This window comes from Mustela erminea, chromosome 15 (genome assembly GCF_009829155.1).
Source record: "Mustela erminea isolate mMusErm1 chromosome 15, mMusErm1.Pri, whole genome shotgun sequence".
NCBI classification, from domain to species: Eukaryota; Metazoa; Chordata; class Mammalia; order Carnivora; family Mustelidae; genus Mustela; species Mustela erminea.
In genome coordinates, this window is record NC_045628.1 from 24,503,591 (window position 1) to 24,527,761 (window position 24,171).

The 24,171-nt window shown below is 35.7% G+C and overlaps 1 protein-coding gene across 13 annotated transcripts in view; it reads left to right on the forward strand.

Annotated features, from left to right (window-relative positions):
- The window catches only part of SLITRK1 (SLIT and NTRK like family member 1), a 430,289-nt gene that overhangs the window by 126,323 nt on the left and 279,795 nt on the right, over nucleotides 1–24,171 (forward strand). For 12 of the 13 annotated variants that reach the window (XR_004279168.1, XR_004279171.1, XR_004279169.1 and 9 more), the window contains one exon: nucleotides 3,581–3,633. The exons of the other annotated variant lie outside the window; for it this stretch is intronic. The gene's annotated coding sequence lies outside the window, so the exon portion shown is untranslated. The remainder of the gene's footprint in view (nucleotides 1–3,580; nucleotides 3,634–24,171) is intronic. 13 annotated transcript variants of the gene reach the window in all.

Genomic DNA, 24,171 nt, shown 5'->3' on the forward strand with positions numbered 1-24,171 from the left:
TATTCTGCCTTGTCACTTCCACACATTTTCATTTATCATGTGCTGCTACTGCACCACACCAGTGCTTCTCAAAGTTTTTGTGGTTAAAAAGGAGAGGAGGCTTTTCCTCCCAAATCTTGTGGGCCAGTCTTTTTGTAAAATGCAGTAAAAATACACTAAAAATGAAATTTATAAAAAAAACATAGATTAGTAACATTATTTTTTATTATCAGAAATCCAGAAGTTTCTGTACTACATGATTCCATTTATAGAGAATGCTTTAAAGGACAAGGGTATAGAAATGGAGAAAAAAGTTAGTGGTTTCCAGGGGTTAAAGAGAGAGCAGGAACAAGAGGAGGATGGGTGTGGATCTAAAAGGGCAACCTGTGGGAATATTGTTCAATGGACATGTCTGTATTTTGAATATCAATTTCAATATCATGGTAATGAGATTGCAGTAGAGTTTTGGTTATTGGGTCAAATTAGGTAATGCATACATAGGATCTTGCTATATTGTTTCCTATAACTGCATGAAAACCTATAGTTATCTCCAATAAAATCTTTAGTTAAAAAAAATAGACATAACTATACTTTGTGAAAATGCTGCAAAGGTTTTTAAATGCTCTCATCTTCCATTTTTATCTCATTGAATGGTGACATCCAAGATCCACACTGGTCCACAGACCACTCACAGGGTAGCACTAAGCAGCACTGCCTTTTTTTTTTCTATGTTTCAGTTCAAATTCCTTCTGCACAGCCTTCCTCCACCTATTCTTCTGAAAACAGACTGCTCTTTTATGCCATTCTAACTTTTCAGCCTCATTACCCACCTCTTTACCTTAAACCATCCTCAATATATGATGGGTTCTCTTTTTAGTATAACTGTTCCTCCTGCTTAAACTCTCCTCCCCTAAATCAGATCTGCGTTCCCAAATCCACATCTCATTTACATGCCAGGATGACTCCCTTTATTCACAAAGTTTTTCTATATTACACCACTCTGAATTAATATCTCCCATTGCAGTTTTCTGTGATTCCCTTTATCAGCTATAACAATTTATATAAAAATAACTATTCATGTATTTTACTTTCTCCTCACCTTAATGAAAAACTATGAAGAACATTATACTCAGGAGTCACACAGTAGTTGTTGAAATAGGTTAAACTGAGTAACAATTATCATCCTCTAGTTTGTGTCTAAGGAGGTCCCAGTCTGATTGAACATGTTCCCTTAAGTCAGCATTGGAAGCAGTAGCTGGTGATTTCAACTCAGGGGATCTTTGGAACGTGTTTTATTTCAGGTTGATTCTTCTTTGATAGTTAGACAAGTGTTATCAGAGGAGAAAATAACAAATGCCCATTAAGGATCATGAATGGGGTGGAAATCCTAGAAACTTGGCAGTTTAAGGGCTTGAGACCACTAACGTGACTTGATAGTAATTGAATATCTTAGCCATCAGAGTTCTGATTGAGAATATCACTCAGGAAAGCATGCCACATTGATCTAGGGGATCTATAGAAAACAGTAAGTAGGTGATGAAAGCAATTACAGTGAAAAATCCAACTGCTGATTAGGCAACTTCCTTTTTAATTTCTATTATGTACCCCATGCATATAATCAATATAGTAACTGTAGCTATGTAATTGAAAATAGTATCACAATCATAACTTTAGCAAATGTCTTTTATTGATTTTAGGATTTAGTCACTTGTGATCCAAAAGCTTTCCTATTTCCATAAAATCTATGGAATGCTTTGACTTATTTATATTTACTAAATATTTACAAAGCATTTATTAAAACTAGTAACTGAAGGGTTAGAGTTTCAGCAGTGAACACATGCTTCAACTTGGCTCTGTTTTCTATACTACATGTAACAGAGTTCAGAGTTCCATTTTTGTGATCAGTGCACAGTGCTAAAGGCTGTGCAAGTTGCCCTTCATCTTCTATAATAAATTTAGCTCCCCACGAAGATAAATAATTAAACTGGGCAGTGCAGTGTGATTATCTGTCAAATATAAATGAGTCACCCTGCTACCTTCAAATACTAGTTCTCTATCTCTACAATGAATTAAAACACTTCAGTCCTAGATGCAAAAGTGATAAAATCTCCATTCAGTCAGCACATATTTATTGAATGCCTGCTGTGTGCCAAGCAATTTTATATTTGAAGAGCAGTTTTGAGATAAATTTTACATAATTTTTTCAACTGATCCTCCGAACAGCTCTCTAATCTATAGGAGCAGAAATACTGGACTCAGGGCATCTAAGTCGCTCAGTTGGTTAGCTTCCAGCTCTCAAGTCTGGCCTGGGTCATGATCTCAGGGTGGTGAGACTGAGCTCCGCATCAGGCTCCATGTTCAATGGAGAGTCTGTTTGGGATTCTCTCTATCTCTCTCCTTGACCCTTCCCCTGCCTTGCTCTCTCTCTAAAAGGAAGGAAGGGGGTAGGGGGGGAGAAAGTGGGGAGGGAGGGATGAAGGAAGGAAAGATATGAAATGCTAGAATCAGTTTACAGATGAGGAAACAGTGCTTCAGAGAGAGAAAGTGATTTCATAGCATAGGTGTTGCATTTTTTTTTTTAAAGATTTTATTTATTTATTTGACAGAGAGATCACAAGTAGGTAGAGAAGCTGGCAGAGAGAGAGGAGGAAGCAGGCTCCCACCGAGCAGAGAGCCCAATGCGGGGCTCAATCCCAGGGTCCTGGGATCATGACCTGAGCTGAAGGCAGAGGCTTTAACCACTGAGCCACCCAGGAGCCCTGAGTCACATGGTTTTAAATGGTATAGTTATCAATAAAACTTGCAACACCTGACTCATCACCATTTGGTACTTTTATATAGCACCTTGGTTTCCAAGAATAAGATGCTGCTAGGAAAAATAAATTCTTGCATATCTGGTAAATGTATATCTAATGCTTTGTAATTAACCCTTTGAGTGGCCCTCATATAAGTTTCTTCATTTTACAGTGAAAACTGTGAAATCTAAGAAAAGATTTTGGGATGAACAAGTGATTGCTGCAAAGCCCATGTATTTGCCACCATAGTAGTGTCCTTTACTAAATGTAGTAAAGGTAGATACACTCCCCTGGAATGTAAGCTACAACAGGCCAGAACCTCTTTCTGATTTATTTATTGCTCTATCTCCAACCTTGGAATAGTAGTTGGCACATAGTATGCGTTAATAAATATTTGTCAAGTGCATGAAACACTTTGAAGTCTATTTTCTTCTTGATCCTTACCTGATTGCTTTTATATCTGTGATATTAGAGGTAATTGTCTCAGAATGGTAATTTAAGTTTAATACGTGGCTAAGTGAAGCTAAAGCAGCATAATGATGATCCTATGACCTCCACTTAGTTCACATTGTAGCTCAGCCGCAGTTAGCACCTGATGTTTCAACAGCCATCTTTAAATAGAACAATGAACACCCACCAGTGGCACAGAGAGAACTGAAAGCATACATTCCTTTAATCACAGGTCAGGACTTTGCAGATATGCAGAATAAAAAACAGCATATATAAAAGTTTCTAGCCTAATACTGGACACAAAGGATGCTCAATAAACGTTAAGAGAATCTCTGTTTGATTTTGTGTTTCTGCAGATGTGAACTTGTGTGTGAAGAACCCAGATGTGTCTTATCTAATTCATATGAAGGTAAGACTAAAAGTCTTTATGACTTAACATGTGTATTTAGTAATATTTAAGGGACTTCTTTAATATAGTTGTTGGGCTAAAAGGATTTGGACATAGTGAAATCTTGGTTCAAAGTTTGGCTTTTTCAGGGCGCCTGGGTGGTTCAGGTGTTAAGCGTCTGCCTTCGGCTCAGGTCATGATCCCAGGGTTCTGGGATCCAGCCCCACATTGGGCTCCCTGCTCGGCGGGGAGTCTGCTTCTCCCTCATCCACTCCCCGTTTTGTGTTCCCTCTCTCACTGTCTCTGTCAGATAAATAAATAAAATCTTCAAAGTTTGACTTCTTTAATATATATACACATTTATATGTATATATATTTATATATATATATATTTTTTTAATTAGCCAAGTTACTCAATTGTTCCTAGCTTGAATTTCCTTATCTTCAAACTGAGGATAATAATAGTAACAACTTTCTAAGGTGACCGTGTGTAGTAATTGGGATACCTTGCGTTTGGAGGCCACAGGGAGTGTTGGGTCAACAGAAGAGGGCAAGTCCAAACCTGCAATGATGGCTTAGGTGTTACTATTTGTGTAAATCAGATTACCGGTGAGGCCCACTTTGCTCCTGTAGATCTATATGTGTTATTGGCTGGAATCCAAGTTCCATAAGCCATAGATATTCAAAGTCCTTTTCAAGGTTTTTGAGGATTCTAAAGAATCACATTTCATAGTGACCTGTGCATCTAGAGTGCTGTTCTTGTGCTTTTATCTTTTTAGACCAAATGTTTTTATTGACTGAAATCAGAAAATAAGGCTTTTCCTGAAATTCTACCCATTCCCAAAAATACCCACTCACACAAGAGACTTTAGAAGATTTTACCAAAGATGTTGAAGTCAAAGGAAAGGAATCACTCCAAAGCAGTAAAACAAAGTCAAATTGTATATTATATAATCTTGTTTTAATTTTTAAATTTTTATTCTTATTTTTAGTTACCAAACCACTTGACCTTTAACACGAGATGGTTACCTAGTCTCCCAAGATCTCATTCACCCTACATCCTCCAATTCTGTATTTTCCTCTCCCCCACACATCTCTAAAAAGCTTCTCATTACTCAAGCAAAAGAGATTTACTATTTATTCACTTCAGAAATTTCTGTTATCATGATTTCAGGGTCTCACATTTTTTACTCCATGAAACTTAAGACCTAGCCCCTAATAAAAGGCAATTCCTTTCCAGAGAGGAATATTGTACAAATGTTACAATAATGTATTTCTCACTTGACTATACTCTAGAATAACTGCCAATGCCTCTTGTCCTGAGAAAGACCAAATATCTCTCACTTGTTTTCTTAATGCTACTAATGTAGGACATATGCTCCAGCTACCACTACTAATGAGCCACATGAAATACTGACTCCACGTTTTATACTGAGTGACTTTTCCAGACCAAATTTGATATCTGCTAGTCATAATTTTCTCCTCCAAATGACAATTAGGATCAAATTTAAAATACGTGTGTGGTGTGTATATATGTGTGCACGTGTGTATGTGTGTCTTGTGGGCTCCTGAACTATCCTTGTTTTGAATATTTCTAATGATCGAGTCTTTCTAAAAGTTCTCTTCACCTCCTATAAATGTACCTTTTCTTTTAAGCATTTCTGGCCTCACCAGCAGCTGCCACATTCTTTTCCTTGGCATCATAGTCCATCTTCCTGGTAAAGCTTTTCATTCTTTAAAGATTGAACACTCCCACTCTTGCTGTCTCCCTCATAACTCCTGATTTCCCAGGAGCAGCTTCCATTTAAACATACCCTTTAGCTATGTGACACATTCCTTTGGCAAGTCCAAGGATCTTTTTTCCTTTTTTTTTTTTTTCATCAGGCTATACAGAAGAAGACTCTTTAAAATCACTAATCACTAATAATGCATTCCTTATTTTAACCGTGTCCTACTCTCCTACATTTAGCCCAATTCCTTAATTATTCATTGGGACTGTCAATCAATTGACTAACAATCTTTTAAATATCTGTTATAAATCTTCTATTTTCAGTTCCCTTTTCCCATCATAGTTTTCATGATTTTATTTGCAACTACTCTCTGAAAATTACCTTAAACTTTCTATTTTCCTATAGAATCCATATGGTTAAACTAACATTAGAATATATTAGGAGAGGCATCTATTGTTTTATCTGTTAAGTTAGAACAATTCCCATTTGAAAACAACACCAGATCTCAGTGGCTTATCACAACTAAATTTATTGCTGTCTTATCTCTGTTTAATGTAGTTTGCTGAAATAAGAAGAATGGGACTTTCCTTGTAGTCATTTTAGAGGTTCATCTGACTCCTTTCATTCAAGGTGCTATGAACATGTGTTAAGAAGGCATATTTTTTCTTACCTGCTTTGGAACCAGAATAATGTATCACATCTTTGTGCATTTAATTTGTGAGAACTAGTTAAATGGCCCCTATATGATGCAGAAACTCTGGAAAATGCTGTTTGTTTATGTGTCTAGAAGCAGAAAAAAATGTTTGTTCAGCAATGATAGACTATGGTCTAGCATGCTAGTTAATGCTAGCATTAACTAATGCTAGCATGCTAGTTAATATCCCACCCAAGAAGCTGAGTACTAATAAGTAAAAACAAAAACGCAAAACAGCAGTGACAACGACTGGTATGTATATACATAGTCCTATAAATCCTCTGTCCTCCTCAGCAGTTTTGCCACATTTCTCCAGTTAGCTCACACTTCTTTGTTATGCTATTTTTCTTTCAATTATCTTATGACTTCTGGCCCCCTTTTTGCTTCTCTTGCTTTATCATAGAAAAAAGAGAAACCTCCAGGTAGAAATTTTATCTGTCTCTTGCCACCATATCTAAACACATTCCTGTATCAAAGTCTTTCTTACTTTTAGTTCTGTTTGTACAAAGTCTCGCATGGTCACACACTTTGGTAAACAGGCATTCCCCAGTAACATTCAGTTATGCCAGCGACCCCCTCTGCAGGTGTCTGTACAACTCTCTCCTTCTTCCTTCTCTCTTCTCCCCTCCAGAGTGTCTTGAGAGGGTTATGTGTGTTGCTCCTGCTTCTTAATACCTCCAGTACTCTTCTGCTCACAACACTTGGAAGTTGGTCTTTCCAAGATTCTGTTGACCTTTGTCAAAAAATCCAACAGCAACTTTTAATTACATTTGTTATTTTACACTTTAACAATTTTCAATACATTTGAATATTCAATCCTATTTTAAACACTTTTCTGAACTCATTTCATATTATGCTCCCTTTTTCCACTTCACTTTCAGATCCATTCTCAGGCCCCCTTTCTTTCTAGAACTTTCTGTATTGCAGCTCTTCAAATTCACCTTTAGTTTCTATTCAGCTTTCCCCTCAAAGGCAGCTCAAACTGACTATGTTCAACAATGAATTCATGATTTTCTCTTTTTCCTCCAAACCTGTACTCCCTCCATACTCTCCCATCTCAGTATCTCAGCTACTCAAATCTGAAATCTGGCGATCATGAAGACTTGTCCTTCTCCATCAGCCACAAATCAAACCAGTTATGAAGTCCTGTTCAGTATAAAGTGATGTTTCTGGTTCCATAGAAGCCACCATCATTTTTTGCAGTGGCACTCCAAAAATGTGAAATCCCTCTGATTTCCTTGAATCTATTATTTATTGCCATTTTTTATCCCCAAGAACATTCGGAATGGTCTCCTTTAGTCACTAATCAGATCTTATCGTTATCTTTTAAAACATTTTGCTTTTAAATTAAGGAGCCTGGGTCGCTCAGTGGGTTAAGGCGTCTGCCTTTGGCTCCAGTCATGATCCCGGGGTCTTGGGATCAAGCCCCACATCGGGTTCTCTGCTTGGCAGGGAGTCTGCTTCCCCCTCTCTCTCTGCGCCTGCCTCTCTGCCTACTTGGGATCTCTGTCTGTCAAATAAATAAATAAATAAATCTTAAATTAAGGAGCATACCTACTTATCTTGGTCTGAAATACCTTTAATTGATTCTGTCTTCTTCCAATTTACATTTGGCCATACTCCCTTCTCACCTCATTACTTCAGGCATAATTGTTTTTATGTGGTGCCTCAAATGTGTTCAGCTCCTTCTAGCCACCAGAATTTTGGAACATTTAGTTCCACTTGGTCTAGCTTTCACCTAGAAAATTGACCTTATTTTCAGTTCTCAGTTAAATTTTCACTTTTCCAAGAAAAAATATAGCACCTTACTTTGTATTTCATTAACTGGTTCAAAAAGTTTCTCAGAACCAGCATCATATACTTGCATTTAGTTGCTCTTTAAAATCCCATGTATGTCATGTGATTCAGAGCTGCTAATAGGTGGTTACCTACATGAGCTTATGCTATTGTGTCCCCTCTGTTAAAAGCAACCTATTCTTGAATAGTAAAATGAGTAATACTAAAAAAAAAAAAAAAAAAAAAAAAAAAATTTCCATATGTATCTCCATTTCTGTTGTTACTCTACTCTGTTCTTCTATCTAATGTCATTATATTTTTCTCACTACTCCAGATTAAGCAAGAAAGTATTTCTTATTGAATATTTTACATTTGTTAATTAGCAGGTTACATCAGTGTTGGAAATGTATTACATTATAACACTTTAAACTACAATTACTTTATAAAGTGTTTTTTTTTTTCCTCTTAAGTTAGTTTCTGTGAAATGGAGTTTGAAGAATATGAAATAACACTAAATTTGCTATTCTGATTTATTCTCATATAAAAGGAAATCTCTTGAGAGAACAATGGGAAAGTTCAGTAGCATTTGCTACAGATTACGTGATAGCAGTTATTTCTTTACTTTAAGCCCTTTTAGTGCATTTGGCCATCAATAGCAGATAAAATCTACTGAGTACTCAGTCCTTGCCACATGTGACTTCATTTCACCATTAAAAAAAAACCTTACGGGTAGGTATCTTTATTATCATCTAATGATGAAACTAGGGACTAAAAAGAATATGTACCTTGCTTAAAGTCTCACAGCTACTAAGTTGGGCTAGATGTGAAGCTAGACTATGTGGAGGTAGGACCCTGACTTCTAATCAATAAGCTATGTGACATTTTGTTTTACTGTATAGAATACTTAGATGGTATAATCTGGATAACCTTTAAAGGGCTGATTTTACCTGATTTTCTCTATGCATTTAGCTTAATTTAATTTCATTTTTTAAAAAGATTTTATTTATTTATTTGTCAGAGAGAGAGAGCAAGAGAGAGCACAAGCAGGGGGAGCAGCAGGCAGAGGGAGAAGCAGGCTCCCCACGGAGCAAAGAGCCTGATGAGGGGCTTAATCCCAGAACCCCGGTATCATAACCTGAGCTGAAGGCAGACAAGTCAGGGCAGACGGCTGAGCAGCCGACTGAGCCACCCAAGTATCCCTAGCTTCATTTTAGTTATAAAATTAAGGGGATATGCAAACCCTAGAGATCTAAAGTAACAATATCTAGAAAAAGGTTTTTTATTTGGAATTTTATAAAAGTAATTTTAGGATTCATTGATATACCATAAACTTATTCTCAAAAAAGGAAGTTTACAAATTTATTATATGTTGTAGGAGAGCACTCTAAGGTTTATAAAGTTGCTTGTGATATCAGTATCTAGGGTGCCTTCATTAAGAATCCCCTCCAGATCTTGGCTATGATTCATGTTTATCTATCCTGCCTACACAAACATTTTTTGTTATTTTGTTTTCTGGCCTGTATTATTCATCTCATATAGTTATTAATAACTGTCTGTCTCTCTAACCTAAAAACTCTATAGAGGTTCCGGGTGTTATATACTGTCTAGGAGTTTAAGGTTTCTGTGAGAGAGAGGAGGTGTATAATATCCCTCTGTTGGAAAAAAACAATTTCAAGATTTTGAAAAAAATGAAATATATTCCATTATTTATACCATGTCATTTATTTTTACTCATGTGGAAAATTGTTGAAGTTATAGCCTCCAATTTTTTCTTCCCTGAATTATACCTCCTTGGATAGGTCCTCCGTCAATACATGCTAGTTTTGTTTGGTTGGTTTTGTTTTTAACAAAAAACATTTATTTTTCACAGTTCTGATGGTTGGGAAGTCTAAGATCAGGGCAGCACCAGTAGATTTGATGTCCGATAAAGACCCACTTTCTGGTTCTTAGACAACCACCTTGCTGTGCTCTCTCATGGCAAAAGAGGAAAGGGAACACTCCGTGATTTCTTTCAGAAGGGCACTAATCCCATTCATTGGGTTCCACTTTTATGACCTAGCCATCTCCCAAACACCCCACTTCCAAATATTATCACATTGATGATTAGGTTTAAACATATGAATTTTGGAAAGGGACATAAACATTCAGTCTCTAGCATTATTTATTTATTTATTTATTTTATAGTCCTTGGGTAAAGCCTTCACTCATCCTAGTCTTGATAATGTGACTTGCTTTGGCCAAGGGACCCAGGTTAGCATATGTGACACATAGACTTCATAATTATGCATCAGGACTTAATTTGTCTTATTGCTCTTATACTTTAAATTGGCCATGAGCAAACCCATGCCAGCCTGCAGGATGGCACATGACCCAGTTTCTCCTGTGTCGGTACTAATCACTAATCAAATGGAGAAGCAGAGCCATTGTGTGAATGGCTACTGATGACGGGTACAAAGTTGAACCGAGGAAAGGCCAACAGAAACACTGCTCCTCTAAGCATAGCCTGCTTGTTGATATACAGAATTTTGAGCTAAATAAGTGGTAGTGTTTTTGTTTAGTTTGGTGGTGTTTGTTTTGGTGTTTGGTTACACAGTAAAAGGTAACTGATCCAAGTATTCTTTCAGCTACAGAGTTTACTGTTTAATCACTATTGGCCCTATAGCATGTACTTATGCCAAGTTAGTGATAATCATTTTATAGCCATCAGAGCTGGAGGAGGAGTAGTGCTTAGACAAACAGGAATGAGGAAAAACACATTAAAATTGAGTGCTCAGTCAGTGCCAAGCATTATATTATGTGCCTATATCTATATTATAAAATGTGTGTGTTTCTTTGAGATTGCTCAAATATCAGCAGGAGTCCAGGAATCAATTCTCTTGGTATGTGAAAAGAATGTGTCTTTTTTTGTGAGTTCTTCAATTAAGGGACTTACTTCTCAGTGCTGGTAATAATCGGCCCATATAATATATATATGTCTAGATGCATAAGCAGAGACAGAAAAGTTAGAAAGAGGTAAATTCCATCAGAGACTCACCATCCTAATTTTTAGGAAAATGGTGAAGTTACTATTCCATACTGCTGAAATACCCCTGGATTTGTAAGTATTGTACAAAAGGGTATGTGACATTTAAGTATTTCTTTAGGTTTTAACACAATGACTATGTTGTAATTGAATGCACCCTAATGATAATTTCCAAGGTAATTATTCTCTTTTGAAGAGTTCTGTGACTTGAATTAATTAAAACCTGATTATTTCAGAGATCACCATGATGCATAGAAATATTTCTCTCCCACATCATACACCTTAGAAAATAAAGTCTTACAATGGGCTAAAATTTCACAAATATACTTGCATTCAAAATGTTCCCTTAAAGTCATGCGTACCATAGGAAGCTTCTCTTTCATTTATCACCCTGTTGTGGGAGGTTTTTCAACTGTATGCCAGACACTTCTCTAAGCAGAAGGAGTAGCAGCTAAAATAGAAAAGTTGTTAGTTGTATTCTTAAATAAACAGAATAATGAATCTTTGTAAACCATATTAACCTTAGGAAACTGAAAACAAACATTCCATACTTTCTGATATTTTAATAACATTTCTTTTTTATTCTTTAAGCAAGAGAAGTGATAGTTTCCCATTACAAAACAACTGATATATATTTTGTTGTATACCCGTATTGTCTAACTTCAGAGGAGTAAATCCTGCAATATTAAATTATTTAATTTGATGAATTAGATGTGAGGTTATAAATGGAGAGGTTGGGATTAGTTGATAATTAATGTAAAAAATTGGACTGTCCACACTTTTTAATAGAGAATGAGAGTAACTTCCAAATTGATGAAATGAGATTTGTTAATGTACCAGAAAGTATGAGTTTTTAGTCTATTAGCATAAATCATAGATTATCCTTTTAAAATGTATTCAAAATATAACAATGCTAAAAATTACCTTTTAGCAAGTAGATGAGATACTTGAAATTGCTTAGCATCTACACATATGAAAATAAAATATTACTGAATATTTGAAGTTAATTTTGGAGGCAGATATACTTTTATATTGCTTGCACTGTATAACCTGATTAATTTCTTCCTTCTTAAGATATTTAGATTTTTTTCCAAATTTGATTTTTCCCCAAGAAGCATATTATATAAACAAAATTATCTCAGTTTCTTTATATCAGCTGTTCTGTAGAAAGTTGGACAAAATTTCAGTCGGGTGCACTCTTACCATTATTTTTGTAATGAAACTTATTTTTCATGTGTTGAGGTTAAATTAAAAGATGAGACTACATTCTAAAATATTCTCTTCTTCTGATACAAGATAATTAAAAGATGAAATACAGGGGGGAAGTGTCAGCATTATTACTTAGCAGTTATCAAAAATGTATAGCCTATATATGAGTTTTAAAAGTTTCTACAAACCTATATAACTGCTTATTTCATGATATACAAATATCAAGTTTAAATAGCTATTTTATAGGAATCTAGGTAGAATAGTATGTATTAATGTTGTAAAATAAAAGGTGATGTTTTTTTTCTATCATATGGCAACTAAAAGAACATAGAATTAGAAATCATGACAGTGGCATGATTATAGGCTTGGAAGACATGTTTAAATCTGATTTTTTTTATTCTTAAGGGTCTAAAAATGATGTGGCAGTTTACCCACTTGTTGATAAGAGCAAGTGAGGTGATTGAGAGGAATGACAAGTATTATTTTGACCAAATAGGTAATACTTGGCCTGCAGTTAAAGTTTAAATGGTAAATATATGTATAATAGAGTCTTAACTTTTCAAAGAATGCATGCTTTGATAGCATAGATAATGAAGAGAAATGGCTACTGACTACTGTTAATATTGCACTCAGCATGGGTTATTATGGCATTGTCACCCAGAATCAACTGTGAACATGGAACAGCCAAAAGATTTTCTCACACATGAGAAGATAGGGGCCTGGAAGAAGGTCAGAACTATAGAAATAGGAAGAATGGCTTAAATCTTTCAGACTTAGGGGTAAGTTAAACACGTGATCTCATAAGTGAATAGAAGAGGGTGAGCTGAATAGAAAAGAGGGCTAAAAGGGTAGCTGAATTAAAAAAACAAAACAAGGGGCGCTTGGGTGGCTCAGGGGGTTAAACCTCTGTCTTCTGCTTAGGTCATGTTCTCAGACTCCTGGGATCAAGCCCCACATCGGGCTCTCTGCTAAGCAGAAAGCTTGCTTCCGCCTCTCTCTCTCTCTCTCTCTGCCTGTCTGTCTTCCTACTTGTGATCTTTCTCTCTGTCAAATAAATAAATAATATCTTTAAAACAAACAAAATCAGAGATATAAAGCATCCACTAAGTGGTGTGGGTTGTTAATGGAGATAGAGAAATTCAGAAAGATCATTCCTGAAATGGGAAAGATAATAAATGTATTTCTAAGGAGAGAAATTATTAGGTAACAAGGAAAAAGAATAGAAGGGTGCTCTGCTGGAGATGCAAATTATGGGAGTTATCCAGTAACTAATACCACCAGAGGTGCCTGTTAAAGCAGAATAGAGAGACGTCAGACACTGACAAAAGGAAGAAAGGAAACTAAATAAAGAAAAATGCAAACAGTATCACAGAAGTCAAGAAAGGTGATTTGAGAAAGATAATAGGAATAGCAAATTTTAAAGATGAAATTAAATAAGGCAGTATCTAGTGGGAGAAAATCATAGGCAAAATTATAGAACAGTTGAAATGTGGTTATTGGGAAGGAAATCAAATTCTAGAGAGGGAGGGAATAGTGAATGAGAAATTGGAGTTGACAGTTAAAAAAATCTTAAGAAACTTAGATATAAAATATAAGAGAAATAACATAATATTTTGATAAATAAATGAAAGTTATTCTAATCCTTCATCTTATTTTCCAATATAAAAATATAACTGGCAAATCTTTTCTTATAAAATGGGGGGGGGGGGGGAGCTGGGTGGATCAGTTGTTAAGCATCTGCCTTTGGCTCAGGTCATGATCCCAGGGTCCTGGGATGGAGCCCCACATCGGGCTCCCTGCTTGGCGGGAAGCCTGCTTCTCCATTTCCAACTCCCCCTGCTTGTGTTCTCTCTCAAGTTGTGTCTCTCTGCCAAATAAATAAATAAAAGAGGAAAAATTTTATAAAGTATGGGGAATTTGAAGAGGAAACAATGGAGAATACTGTAGAAAAGGAAGAGAGGGAAGAGGAGAAGAAAAAGAATCAGGGAGATGTCAAGTAAGGGAAGAGATACTAAGTAAACTTTCACCTCTTAATGTGTACAGTCAAATCAAAGTAAAGACAAATATGCGTGGTCTTAACAGGAAAAAAATCAGAGAGATGAAGAATAAGGCTATATAGCAATCACTTGAAAGAAGAGTGGTGACATCTTGGCTTTGGCTAGAGGAGAATTATCACTATTAATTCTAAAGCGCAGTGAGTTAGAGCTAATGGATTCTCAGATGTGTATAAAAAGACATGTATAAAAAGCATTAAAATACTGAATTTGTCTAGAGTTGAGGTTCATATGATGGCAGAGACAGAAGTCTGTTGTCCTCAAATGGGGGTCAAGGCATCAAGGAGTAAATAGGAGAGATTGCATGTAAGAATTTCATGTATAGAAAAAGTGAGAAAAGTGAGAATTATTAGAATAGAGAATTTGGAGAAAATAATATTCATGACAAAAACTGTGCAGGAAGCTTTGGGCTATAAAGGAAAGTCTTATCTGGGGGTGATCCAGGGAAGAAGGGAAGGGGAGGGAAGAGGAAAAAAGTTACATAGCAGAAATTCACACAGAAATTCATGTGGGGATGGATAAAAGAAGCAAAAATGAAAGAAATATTGCATAAACAAATATTTCCTAGTAAGTAAGTATAAACAATCATGTTCATATGCCTTTGTAGGTGATAATATACAAGTGTATACAAAAAAATGATGTTCACTGGGGTTAGAGTTATTGAATAATACAGACTTTTAAAGATACTATACTGTTATTATCTATTATAGCTTTTGTCCTTCTGTATCAAGATTTTTTGCAGGGATAATTTGCTTCATTTGGAAGTTTGGAAAACAAGTGCCACTGAATATGCAAAATTTTAACTCAGTAACTGGTGTCTTTTTAGCACATGTATCTGATACTATAAACAGCATTATTTGGAAATACAGCTAGATCAAAGTTTATTCAAAAGTCTTCTTGTTACTCCTTATCAACATATTTTTCTACTATGAGAATAGTTATTTTTAACTCAAAACTGCACAAATTTTCATCAACTAGCTTTATTAAATTAGTTACTACAAGTTACCGAACGACGGTAACATACATAGTTTTAATAATGTGACAGTTATTGTTGCTTGCTTGCCTAATAATGAATCTTATTTTTCTTTTTCAAAAGAATCCCTCAGCTTTTTAGAGTTTTTGTATAGGATATGAAATGTAATGAATATATAAAACATATTTCTTTGGATGATAGCTTCTTAAAAACCTATTGCTTCAGGCATGCCTGGGTGGCTCAGTCGGTTAAGCGTCTGCCTTTGGCTTGGGTCACGATCTCAGGTTTCTGGGATCAAGCCCCACATTGGGCTCCCTGCTTAGGAGAAGCCTGCTTCTTCCTCTCTCGCTGCCCTCCTTCTGCTCTCTCTATGCCAAATAAATAAAATAGAATCTTAACAAAAAAAAACTATTGCTTCATATTTATACTGAAAAAAGCTATAAGGAGTGTATATCATTACATTGATAGAATTTACATTTTATACAATGCTGATTCTATCAATGTAATGTATCATAATATCAATGCATATAATATTAATGCATAACTATAAGGATATCAAAGTGGTAGCTCTCTCACGTTTCAGCTAATATGCATATTTTCCTTCTGCGTTTCTTCTTCTTCTTCTTGCCTTGAACACACACTTGATACAGAAGAGAGAGTACCAACCTATGACAATGGGTAAGCAAGCCAAGAAAAACAGAGAAAGAGTAGAGGGGACTTAGAGTGTAAGCACTTGTCCCAGCCATAGTTACTCATCCCCAAACTATAAATTATCTAAGAAAAATAAAACTTCCATTTGTTAAGGAACTCTTATACACAGCTAAATACGGTCATAATTGATACTTAGTATTCCCATTCAGAATCAATCATATTTGTGAAGACTTCTGAATCCAAATACTGAGACACGATATTAAAAATAACATTAGCCTACCAATCAAACATTTTAACAGCTTTAAAAGAAAGCACTAGATGACGACAGCTTTGTAATAGAGCTTGAAGTCCGGAATTGTGATGCCACCAACGTTGGCTTTCTTTTTCAATATCCCTTTGGCTATTCGAGGTCTTTTCTGGTTCCATATAAATTTTAGCATTATTTGTTCCATTTCTTTGAAAAAGATGGATGGTACTTTGATAGGAATTGCATTAAATGTGTAGATTGCTTTAGGTAGCATAGACATTTTCACAATATTTATTCTTCCAATCCAGGAGCATGGAACATTTTTCCATTTCTTTGTGTCTTCCTCAATTTCTTTCATGAGTACTTTATAGTTTTCTGAGTATAGATTCTGTGTCTCTTTGGTTAGGTTTATTCCTAGGTATCTTATGGTTTTGGGTGCAATTGTAAATGGGATTGACTCCTTAATTTCTCTTTCTTCTGTCTTGCTGTTGGTGTAGAGAAATGCAACTGATTTCTGTGCATTGATTTTATATCCTGACACTTTACTGAATTCCTGTATAAGTTCTAGCAGTTTTGGAGTGGAGTCTTTTACCCTAAGGATACAAACGTAGTGATCCAAAGGGGCACATGCACCCGAATGTTTATAGCAGCAATGTCCACAATAGCCAAACTATGGAAAGAACCTAGATGTCCATCAACAGATGAATGGATCAAGAAGATGTGGTATATATACACAATGGAATACTATGCAGCCATCAAAAGAAATGAAATCTTGCCATTTGCGACAACATGGATGGAACTAGAGCGTATCATGCTTAGCGAAATAAGTCAAGCAGAGAAAGACAACTATCATATGATCTCCCTGATATGAGGAAGTGGTGATGCAACATGGGGGCTTAAGTGGGTAGGAGAAGAATAAATGAAACAAGATGGGATTGGGAGGGAGACAAACCATAAGTGACTTTTAATCTCACAAAACAAACTGAGGGTTGCTGGGGGGAGGGGGTTTGGGAGAAGGGGGTGGGATTATGGACATTGGGGAGGGTATGTGCTTTGGTGAGTGCTGTGAAGTGTGTAAACCTGGTGATTCACAGACCTGTACCCCTGGGGATAGAGTATTATGCCTCCATCAGAAAGGATAAATACCCAACTTTTGTAGCAACATGGACGGGACTGGAAGAGATTATGCTGAGTGAAATAAGTCAAGCAGAGAGAGTCAATTATCATATGGTTTCACTTATTTGTGGAGCATAACAAATAGCATGGAGGACATGGGGACTTAGAGTGGAGAAGGGAGTTGGGGGAAATTGGAAGGGGAGGTGAACCATGAGAGACTATGGACTCTGAAAAACAATCTGAGGGTTTTGAAGGGACGGGGGGTGGGAGGTTGGGGTACCAGGTGGTGGGTATTATAGAGGGCACGGATTGCATGGAGCACGGGGGTGTGGTGCAAAAATAATGAATACTGTTTTGCTGGAAATAAAAAAAAAAAAAAGAAAGCACTAGAACTAAAAGACAATCTGTCTAGTATTCTCAAAAGAAAAGTTATACTCTCTGACGTTTGAAAAGGTTTCTCTGCCTAAACTACTGGAAAGCACTGTATTTTGTGGCAGGGTCATTGGACAAGATAAATAGGAAGATGAATTAAAAAAGCAGCAATTTCATGTATTGGCTATTAAAACTGTATTGGATGGAAAAGATACTAAATTTCTCTTTTTGAACACCTCAGCGCAGAATAAGCTCTAAAAACATTTGCATAAGCAGGAGCTCTTAGATCTTTCTTGCAGGACATTCTTTGACTCCAGAAAACCACTGATACTTACTACACATTAGAGTTACAGTGTCAGGAAATAAACCCATCTACTGAGGAGTTTCCTGGTGCATCTACTATAACATAAATTGGATGACCATTTTCTTACCACTGACTGTTTTATGAATACTGAATCAGATACATACAAAGAAGTGTAATATACCTGGAGAAAATTTTGTTGGGTTATTTCTGGAACTCTCTTGGTTTGCTTAGAGTTTAAGGTGAAATCCATGACTTTGACAATTATATAAATTCTATCATGCTCAGCTGATGCAGAACATGGTTTAAAGCCATTTTCCAAAGGCTTTAGGTACTTTAAAGTGAACAGAGCCTTTACTTCACAGCATGACTTCCTTATTCAGGAATAAAATAGAACTTGCAGAGCAGCAATAAAAATGATACCAAATAAAAGCCTGTGCTTTGTTGAGTGGGGTAAGAGCCCAGAGCAATATTTTAATTCAAGCAGAAAAGCAAAAGTTTCACATTATTGGTCCGACACACCACTTCATGCTCAAAGAGACACATCTCTCCTGTGATGAATATATGCATAGCAAAGAAGCATCTCTCTTATGTCCCAGCCTCGAAGGAGGACTTTTTTTTAAGATAGTGAGACTTTGAACATATATAGGTTCTCTAATGAAAGAGAAAGGGAGGCAGGGTTTGGATAAGATAAATTCTACAAATACCAAAATGATACTCCTTTTAGTTACCAGTAAATAAACCCACGGGGGCTCGGATATCAGTGTGTCTTCATAGATTTAACCTCAATGGTTCTATTTCTGTCATATTACTTGGCAGGAGATTGGGGAGCAGGGATTGTTTACTTACAAAATATTTATTTCCTGAGCATTGACAAAAAAATTTCTACTAAACTGGCATAATTTCATACTGGTGCCTAAGAAAAGTTTTACTTACAGCCAAGCCAGACCCCAGCTCTAAATAATTACCTAAAATATTAGGAAAAATATCTGAAGGAGAGGAAAAATTTGGAATTAACCTTTTGATACAGCAGCATTGCAATTCAAATGTTAGAATAATTTCATAGTATAAATAGCTTCCTGAAGTCAGAAAAATTTGGGAAAGTCTAAAACTAGTATATCTTAGTAAAAGCTTTTGTTGTCATATCTCTGGAATTATTGACAAGACCAATGTCACTTTTCCACTATGCTTTCTTCCAGATATTTTAGTTTCAGGTCTTACAATTAATTCTTTAATCCATCCTGTCATGATGACTATTATTTTTTTTAAAAAGAGTTGGCAAGAATGTGAAGAAATTAGAATTCTTGTTTCATTTTTAAGTTGCTGCTAAACTAAAACAGTCCCAAAGCAGCTGATGTACAGTTAATATCCCTAACTTTGTATGATAGCTGTACCTATAATCAGGAATCTTGGATTTATTTGGGCTGAGACTGGGTTTTGTATCTTTTCTTTTAATCCCTGAATTTATATTCTATTCCAAATTATGAAAACTGAGGAATTTAGATAGCATGGAGAGACCATGGATAGTCGCGGCTAAAATTAGTCAACCAGAGGAGTTTTTTTTCAGTGTCTTTGATTGATCACATATACTATTTAACCTTCTGCTTTAAAAAGCCGGTAGTCAAAAGGTGATCCCCAAACCTTCTTGTCATGTGCTATATAAATGAGTTCTGAAAGTTAGCCCTTCCACATCCACATGAATAACAGTCAAATACATAATCCTAGCCCTATTTTCTAGCTTTTTAAAGAATCAACTTTAGAGGTCTACTTTGCAATTGATAAAATTCAACAATACTAAGTATAAATTTTGATACACTTTGGCAGTTATATACAGTTATGCAGTTATGTAATCACCACCAAAATTATGAAGTAGGACTTTTCCATCACCAAAAATGTTCATTTCTGTAGCGTTGCAATAAATACTCTCTATACATCCCCCTGATTTCCATTTTGTAACCATAGGTTTATAATATAAAAATAGAACTCTCCAATATGTGGTTTTCTGTACTTGTCTCTTTTCTCTTACATCATGCTTCTTAGATAAATTTGTGTGACGGTGCATCTGTGATCTGCTCCGTTTTATTGCAGAGTTGTATTCCATTGAATGGATAAACCAGAATTTGTTTATTCATGCACAAACTGATGGTCATTTGAGTTGCTTCAAGGTCTTGCTTACTCTAAATAAAGCTGTTGTGACTATTGGAGTAAAAGTCTTTGTATGGGTATATGTTTTCATTTTACTTTATACTCAGGAGTGGGATTATTAGGTCATATGGTAGGTATAGGCTTAATTTTATTTAAAAAAACAAACAAACAACTGCCATCTGTTTTCCAAAGTAGTTGTATTATTTTGATTTCAAACTAGTAAAGTATGAGTTCCAGTTTCTCTACATTCTCTCCAACACTTTTTATTTTTTGTGTTTTTTAGTTTAGCCACTTTAGTAGGGTACAGTGGCATATCACTGTAGTTTTAATTTGTATATCCCTAATTGTTAATTATGTTGGGCTCATATCTTCTTTGGTGTAGCACATGAACAAATCCTTTATGATTTAATTTTTTTTCTTATTGAATTGTAAGCATCATAACATCAGCAGGTAACAAAAAGAAATAAAACTATTTTAAACCAAATTTAATTAACAAAGAAAAAGACAATGTTGAGCATCACAAATTTTATAAGCCTATGAAATGCAAAGATGTTTTAGCATGTTTTCTAACCTTGTCCCTAATCATAATTCCTGTGAATTTGGACAAAAGTGATCTGATTGGAATAGGATCTGGGAAAGGATAAGGAAAATATAGTATAAATAGCAAAGTTTTAAGTATCCTGAAATGGAAACTCAAGAAAAGAAACTGGGCAATTAGAGCTTGTCATTCCCCAGGACAATTGTTTCAAGATAAAGATTGCTTTAAGATATGGGAGGTTAGTATATTCCTGGCTGAGTAAAGAAAGTCTTGTTATGGAACATCGAAGATGGCTTTAGGGGGGAAAAAAAGGTAATATGGGGCACCTTTGTGGCTCTGTTGGTTAAGCATCTGCCTTTGGCCCAGGTCATGATCCTAGGGTCCTGGGATCAAGGCAGCATTGGGCTCCTTGCTCAGCAGGGAGCCTGCTTCTCGATCCTGCTGCTTCCCCTCTGCACTCTGTCTCTCTGACAAATAAATAAACAAATAAAAAATTAAAAAAAAAAGAAAAAATAATAATAATAAAATAAAATATCAGAGCCCATGTTCGTTATCATATAGCATGAAGCGTTAGGTGTATTACCTCTTTTCTTACAATTCAGATTCCAGTGATTGAAAGCAACATCTAGACCTCAAATTACAACTCTAAAGAAAAGAAATACAGGTCATAGGTAAAATGGAAGAGCAGAAATAAATTTCTTAAAAGGGGCAAGGAGAGGGGGTGCTCAGTGGGTAGGCCTCTGCCTTCGGCTAGGGTCATGATCTCAGGGTCCTGGGATCGAGCCCCTCATTGGGCTCTCTGCTCAGCAGGGAGCCTGCTTCCCCCCTCTCTCTCTGCTACTTGTGATCTCTCTATCTGTGTCAAATAAACAAGTAAAATCTTAAAAAAAAAGAAAAAGAAAAAGAAAGGGGGCAGGAGAAAGGTAGGACAAGGGTGAAGAGAGATAGAAATAGAGGGGCATAACAGAAAGATCGGATGAAAATAGAGTGAGATTATAATAGGCAAAAGAAATAAAACAATAGGGAACAAAATTTAATCCATAATACACAAAACTTTTTTAAAAGTGGTTCAGTATGTTACAAAAATAATTAACACATAAATTTATTAGAATAAGTGTTCAGACATTAAAGGATAAAATTACATAGAGAATTTAAGAGCCAAGGTAACAAACATAAATCAAAACTCTAATTTAAACAAACAGCAAGAAGCAGAAATGACTCAGCCAAAAATTAATATTGGCATGAAGGTTTGGTTTATAATAATTATAAAGAATGAAGAAACAAAATATATAACAAGATTAGAAGTAGACAATACAGAGTTTTTTTTTAAATCAATATATTAATCATTGTTGGCCATGATACAGCAGAATATATAAACTACTGAGATATATGAGGACAAATTTACATTGATATGAAAGAACATTTGTTGGTTTTAAGGTTACATCATATAAGATGAAAACTGTTACCAAATGATTTATTCAGGACATGTTCTCTTTAAATTATGAAATTTTGGGGCATCTAGGTGGCTCAGTCAGTTAAATGTCTGCCTTTGGATCAGGTCATGATCCCAAGGTCCTGGAGTCCGCCCCATGTTGGGCTCCTTGCTCAGCGGGGACTCTCTTTGTCCCTCTCCCTCCTGCCCTTCACCATTTCCCATGCACTTTCTCCCTCTCTCAAATAAACATTTTTTTTTGAAATCTTAGGGAAATAAATAAACAAATAAATAATGAAATTTCAAAAATAAGGACTATATCAGCTACCCTGGCAGAAAAGTAACAACACCTATATATATGGGGGAGGGGGTAAAAATATCCATTTAAGACTTCTCTACAAATTCTAAGCCAGAAAATACTGGTATAATTTTATAAAATGATTTGAAGAAACTTTGACACTTATAAAATTATACTGACTGAGGTTAATCATTTGATATGTATTTCTACAAACATTTTATAAAAACTATTCTGCCTTCATATTGAATAATGGAAATGAACTCACTAACTCCCTTGGGTTTGACTGAGGCCCTGTAGCTAGTTGTGGCCAATAAACTGAGAGCAGAAATGCCTGCTTCAGTCCAAGATGAGTGCTCCATTCACACCCTTCTGCAGAACATTATCCAACAGAACCTTCCATGATGAGGGACAAAAGTGTGTCTTCCTATATAGTAGTCATTAGCCACATGTGGCTGTTGTGGGTAGTATGACTCAGGAACTGAATTTTAAATTTTTTTGAATTTAATTATCTTAAAACTGATAGTTGCATAGAGCTAGTGATTGTCCTTTTGGACATTAGAGCCCAGAACATTCTTTTCCCTATGGTGTGTTGATCAGCCTCAATTTATTAGCCTGTGGGCTCAGAAAGGAGTAGAATGGAAAGAACCCATGCTTGTTCTGTAATGGACATTTAGCATGAGAGGTAACAAAGGTGTGTCATTTTCAGTAACTGAGATTGTTTTCGTTTGTTTTGAATAATATAACCTATCCTGATTTAGATGCCCAGGTAAGATAATTTTAATTTAACAAACATTCACACAGTTGAAAGAACTCACTTTATATAAATAATATATTCTTCCTGAAAAAACAATCTGCTTTGAGTGCTAAATCGAACGAAGGACTCAAGAATGTGTAAGATTGATAAAGTCCTGCTGATAGGCACTAAATCAGCTAAGCATGGGAATTGGATTTTTACCACTATAATTAAAACACATAGGTACAAGGAATATGACCATAAGTCTTTATAAAAAATTCCCATATTCCACATTTTTCATCTTATGCTTCTTTTCCAGTTTTTGCTTTATTTAGTATTGCTGATATGTCAGATCTTTTATTCTCTGGATTTAAACATTTGCCACCATCTTTCACTTGTTTCTACTGCTAATCATTCATTTTCAATGTAAGCAGTCCTGTGCTTGTTTTCTCAGAAAATCTCTAATGTTTTTGTCTTTAATTTCCATCTCTCACATCCCAGTTAAGCCTCATTCACTTATTCTCTCCATAATGGTCTGACATAGAAAGTGGATCTATAATTATTTGTCATGTGGATTAATGTTAAACGATAAACAACGATAGCCTCCTTCTTTCAGTAGTTCTTATCACTCTGTTTTATTTTTCACAGCCTGAAAATAGGTTTCAAATCTCCTTAATATAAGAGCTGTTCTTCAGCGCTTACATGGATCACATTTCTCTGCAAGAACTTAGAATTCACCTATTCTAATCCCATCCTTCTCTGTCATCCTTGAATGAGCCTCTATTCTACCAGTTTTATGAGATAATCATTTTTATCCTCATTTAACCTATAAGAAGACAGGAGATTAGTGTCTCAATGCTTGTCACAAAGTAGTGCCTGGTAAAACAAGCCTTTAAGTCCAGGTGAGCCAACCGCAGAGACTCCCAATAAGCAAATTGCTAATGAAGACTATAAATGAATAAAAGCTAAAATTTGCTTTATAGGGCTCCCTCAAGGCAGGAAATCACAAAACAAAGCCCCCCCCCCAAAAAAAATTAGAAACAAGAAATAGGACACTTGTAATTCAGACAACAAGAACTACCTTTCACTGCAAAAATGTAGAAGTGCTGAACACAATGTTACAAGGAAAACAGTGCACCCAGCTAAGTACAGGAAATAGAGGAAATGTTTTTAGAAACAAAATGAAACCTGAAACCAAAAGGAGCAAGTCCCTAAGCAAATAGCACATTGTCCCTGCATGTTTGAGAGAGAGACAATAGCAGAAATCG